Source organism: Benincasa hispida, chromosome 9, assembly GCF_009727055.1.
Source record: "Benincasa hispida cultivar B227 chromosome 9, ASM972705v1, whole genome shotgun sequence".
NCBI lineage: Eukaryota > Viridiplantae > Streptophyta > Magnoliopsida > Cucurbitales > Cucurbitaceae > Benincasa > Benincasa hispida.
In genome coordinates this window covers 59,625,650-59,631,216 of record NC_052357.1, presented here as the reverse complement: position 1 = coordinate 59,631,216, position 5,567 = coordinate 59,625,650, and the positions used below count along the sequence as shown (strand labels likewise).

The window sequence follows — 5,567 nt, the reverse complement described above, 5'->3', positions numbered from 1 at the left end:
ATCAGACCATCGATTTCCCCCAGAGGGATGCCCCCGCGTTCGCACAACGCGCAAATCAGCCAAGGGAAATAAAGTTGTCCTCGTGGTTTGGCTTTAATGGTTTTGATCTGGTCCCTTATTATCCTCCCTACGTCTAGAGGAATGTGTTGCATGATATAGTAAGTGGCCAAGACACGTTCTCTTGACAATGTCTCACCATCCGTTGTAGGCATGATGCTTTTCTTAATCAAATAATACCACAAGTTCGCGTCTGATTTCAGATGCCTGGAAGCTAAGATCTTTACTCCATTTCTTGATGTTTACCATTTGCTTCCAGGTTTGGTCACTATTCTTAACGCATCTTCTACTTGGCTCGGAGTCAGATGTTCCAAGATGTGGTTGCCCTCTGCATCCGGGTTACTTGTAATATTGAACACTTCATTAATCTTATCAGCTGAGAAACACACCAAAACGCCATCAACGAATGTCGTACTTCTCTCCATATCAAACTCACTATTGTAAAATTGACGAACAAGGTTGGGCCAAATTCTTGTATGCCCAACGCATAGCTGACCCCAGCCCATTGCTTCCACAGTTTTGGTTATGTATGCCGACAATGGGTTGCATTCGGGGAAGAAGCCCTTTTCGGTAAGAATGTCCCTAAACTGACGCTTCTTCTCTGTGGTATTTTTAGGTAACGCTCAGTTACCTTGCGTTTGCTCGCCTCATGTGCTTTGGCTTCCCGTGCCAGCTCCCTTAATTCATTTTCCAATTCTCTTTGGAAAGTTGACTTCCTTCGCCCCTGCCTAGCGGGCTGATATTGTTCCAATTCCTTCTCTAATGCTATAGACCTTGAGCAGCTCTCATGCGTTGCACCCTCAGGACCGGATACGAACTGCTCTTCTTCATCCTCCAAAATTAATTTTCTTTTTCTCATCACTCTCTTTGGCTCTGACGCAGGACTATCAGAGCTGGGCCTCGATGGAGAGATGGGTGGGGTGTCGGATGGGGTATGCGGCGACCCTGGAGATGAAATGATAATTGGTGACCGCGGCGGAAGGGGTTGTTGGCTTCTTTCTGCTCCCCAATCGGGTAAATGGTGGGCTAAAGGTTGGATGGATAAATGGGGGAGGTGACGCACACGGGGCTAGGGTCAGCCGTCGGCACCTATCAGAGTAATATTGGAATGAAACGATGGTGAGGCGAGCTTGGTGTAAGGTTTCTTGGCCAGCGCGCGAAGGAAGGGCGCTTTGTGCTGCTCGTTGTTGAGTGTATGTGTTTAGATTGTTCTGATGGTTTGGGTTTTTGGTGGGTTTTAGATTTGGGTTTGTGGTGGTTTTGCATGGTTTTCGACCGAGAAATGGTCGCTGGGATGTAGAGGAAGGCTTTGTGCGAAGGCTTGGTCGGAACAGGGGGTTTTCAAGTTTGGCGAGGTTTGGAAGAGGCGGACATTGAAGCAGAACGAAGATGAGAAGAGCTTACTGGCGACATGCCTTCGTAGCTCATTGATTGTTTTGGCTGTCGGATGTTGAAGACATTGCTCCAAAGAAGAACCCGGAAGTAACAGGCTTGATCGAGCGGCGATGAAGGCTTCGGGCGCTAGGTTTTTTTCCGAAGAAGCTTTGGAAGACGGATGGAAAAAAAAAAGAAAATCAAAAAGGTTTCGCATTTTTATAGGTTTGAGGAGAGAGAATGGTGACGTCAGATCGGGTGCCTGACATCGCATTATTAAGGACCAAAAGGACCGTGCCTAGAGGTTTCTAGGAAGATCAAAGTGTTTGTGTTTTCGAGATGCGTCCTTTGGTTTGGGCATGCGGTTGGCTAAGTTCAATGCGTCAGTTTTATTTTCCCATCTTAAGCTTCTTCCGATTATACACAACTTTTTTTTTTATTTATATAAAAGTTTAATAAGACTCTTAAAACAAAAGAATAGCAATAAACATTCATTAATCAACTCAAAGCTTTAACGCAGGACAAGCCAAACAATGAGTTAAACACAAATGCAGTGATTAAAATACCATAATGCAAAAGAATGAAGATAGGAGAAGCATCCTGGAATATGTGTCGATGTGAACGCAGGGGTGCTTTGACGCAAGCCTTAGTTGGCTTCGGCGTAATATGAAGAATGTACTTTTTGTCGTTCTACCACCATCATTTACCTTGAACGTACTTGTGCCATTCTTCTGCGCAGCTCTACTGGCTCCTTTGGTATTCCCTGGGGTTTTCATGCTGCTGAGGCAAGGACTCCAAGCTTGCCGATCTTCAAACTCACTCGCAATCTACCCCACTTGTATCTCCAGGAGTTCCTGATTGAAGATGCCTGACTTTTTAGCAATGTCGTGTTCTGAGCGAGATAACTCCTTTAAGAGGTTTTCAAGCGGAGATGTTGAACTCGACGCATGACCTCCTCTATTAAAGGGTTGTTGGTGCGGCTGCTGCATTGGCTGGAATCCAGGCGGTGGTCCTTGCCTCTGCTACTGGTTCACCCCTGAGTGGTGTGGCTTCTATTGATTACCTGCCCAAGAGAAGTTTAGATGGTTCCTCCATCTGTGATTATATGTGTTTGAGAATGGGTTATTTTTAATAAAGCATACCGATTGCGGATTTTCTGGGCAATCACAGTAGGAATGAGGATCTCCACAGCCGACACAGGTAACCATAGGTTGTACGAATGTTTCTACCTGATTTACCTTTTGCTGGTTTGATGCGTTCCCTAGTTACATATTCTGCAAAAGGTTTGTCATAGTAGCCACTTGTGCAGAGAGCGTGGCTATTGCGTTAGAGTCAATAGAATTCACATTCTGAGATCGCCTCTTTCTTTCTGCTCTTGCGTCGTAAGTGTCATCCATCCATTTCATATTATGTTTGGCTATGCGGTCCAATATTTTCTTAGCTTCAGTATAAGATTTATCCATGATACCACCAGCTGCAGCTGCGTCGGCTGTCATTTGAGACGTTCTATTTAATCCGCCATAGAAAGTCTCCATCTGGATGGTTAACGGTAATCCATGATTGGAGTAATTCTTGACTAATCCCTTAAAACGTTCCCATGCGGCACTCAAGGTTTCAGCTTCTTCTTGCTAGAAGTTCATGATCTCTCTCCGCTTCCTTGTGTTTATGGTGGGTGGAAAGTATTTCTGCATGAATTTCTCCACTAACTTTTCCCAGGTTGTGATCTCACAGGCTTCAAAGAACTTACCCATTTCTTTCCGTAGTCACACAGAGAATATGGGAATAAAGATAGCCTGATAGCTTCTGAGGTGATTCCAGGAATCATAAATGAGTTGCACGTCTCCAGGAAACGTTTCATGTGGGCGTGAGAGTCTTCTCTCTGAGCACCCCCAAATTGTCTAGCTGTTTGGAGCATTTGTAACATTACAGATTTCATCTCAAATCTTGTCCCATCTAGCATTGGGTATATGATCCCTGGTGAGAAATCATACAACCCAGGAGATGCATACTCCCTCATGGGATGTGTACTACTGTTTGCCATTATGATAGGATTTTACGCAGCGTAGGCTAGCTGTTGAGCTAAGTTTTGATTCGCTTGTTCATCCGCCATTTGTTGTTGCCTGGTTTGTTGTCTGAGCAGTTGTTGCCTTAACCTACGGCGACGATTAGATCAATTTCTTCGTTGGAAGGTTCTTTCAACTTTGGGGTCGTATACAAGTTCAGAAGTGCTCTCCCTGCTCATAAATGTTTACAAGCTTCGGCTTAGCTCGTAATACTCCTTCAACTGAAGTGTTCCTACAAAAGATACAAGCAAAATTTTTGGTTAGTTTTGTTGCTGAATCCCCGACAACGGTGCCAAAAACTTGTTCGCTGATTTCGTGATTCGAGCTTAGGAATGTATTCTATAAAATAATTGGAAAAATAAGTGTAAATATGAATGATATGTTGATGCGTTTATGATGCGTAGTAACGCGTTGATACGTTAGTGATGTGCAACAGGACGCACTTCTCTATTGACGTTCAAGTTTTCCTGAATCAGATCCAAGTATAAATTCAACTCAGGTTCCTGGTAAGTCCAGGGTCGAACTCAGGGATTCAGATTAAAGCTAACGCAGACCTTGCGTTTTAATTGTTGTAAGGATATCCTAAATGTATGGAGAAATGAGTTATTTACACTAAGCTACTGTGTGTGTGTGCAAGAAGATACAAACGGGTCGAGTAGAAAATGATGGGTCGTGTGAAAATGGAGTTTGATGCAAGTGATATTCGTCGATCTAAGTTGGATGTACACGAACAAGAATATGATGCGAATGAGATGACTTGTTTATCTCCATTTATGTGTTAGAATCTATTCGACACTTCTCAATGCAAATATCAGACAATACCTATCTCTAGGATGTATGCGCCAAACACATGATGCAATAAAACACCAGTGCGTCTATCTCTAGATGTATTAAACGTTCTAACTTGATGTTGGCTTACTTATTCTCTCGAATAGTTTAAGCTAAAGATGCTTTTACCAATTGATTTAGTTGGCTTAAGCGTTCGAAATGGAATTTTGCATGAAGTATAGGTGCATTCAACATAAACAAGAAATAAACAATGACAAAGTATGATAGATCAAATATGTGAATTTATAAAGAAACTGATTGTCTTTACAAAACCAATACTTAATTAAATGAAAAGATGAAAGCGATAAGTAAGATGAAATGGAAGGAGTCAAGTCGTAGAGTACAATCTCTTGCCCTCTTTGGCTCAATTCTAGTCGTGTACAACCACTTGTGGGAGAATTAGAAAAAGTGTCTCTCTTGAGCTCGATTTCCTCCGCTCCTTGATCGGCGATGGTGGTGGTTCTCTTCCCTCTTGTTCTTCTCGGCACCACAGCACAGCTCTAAAGATCTAAAACTAAGACTAAGCTAAAACTGAGAATTGAGAACTAGGGACTTCGAACTCTTTCATCTGGTGGGATTTCTTCTATTTATAGGCATCGGTCTTCTCCAACTTGATGATGGACAACATTAAATTCCATACCCTGGTCAGCTGCCTGACACTCAGATGTTTTTCAGACGCCGTCCGCTGCAGGTGCCCATGCTTGCAAGTGGTGATTTGACATAAACAGCCTGAATCAATGAATCTTCCTTGCTTTGAATCCCTCCGACGCATACCCATGCGTTAGACTTTGCCTGCGACACTTTTCTTAATCATGCATTAGCCTCTTATTGAGATCCTGCAATATCATGCGTTAGTGTCGCATTACTTTAGCAATAAACATTCTTTTGCATGAGTTTGATAGTGTTCGAGTAATTCCATGCGTTTCTTCTAAAAATGATGAGATTTTATCATTAAAGACCCTAATTGTTCCAACTTTTGAGCCACAATAACTTGTATTTCTACAAGTCATCACCATTAATATTCTACCGTATAGTATATATAGTACTTACCTAGATCTATCAACCCCAAAATTCCACTAGAATCGTGACAAACATAGTTTAAGAATTGAGTTTTAAAAACTGGATTTTACTTTAGAAGTCTAAAATTTGAAAATCTGTTCATATTCTCAATCTTTTCCTACAACTATGGAAAATGGTCCCTCTAGAATCAAGGGTATCAGCTCACAACTCACCGCATGCATTTTG

At 42.4% G+C, this 5,567-nt stretch overlaps 1 non-coding gene across 1 annotated transcript; it reads left to right on the top strand.

Moving 5' to 3' along the window:
* The first annotated feature begins 2,982 nt into the window (after window positions 1–2,982).
* On the top strand, window positions 2,983–3,086 carry LOC120087361. Its single transcript, XR_005484499.1, has one exon. It is a non-coding gene; the product is annotated as a small nucleolar RNA R71 (small nucleolar RNA).
* The last annotated feature ends 2,481 nt before the right edge of the window (window positions 3,087–5,567 follow it).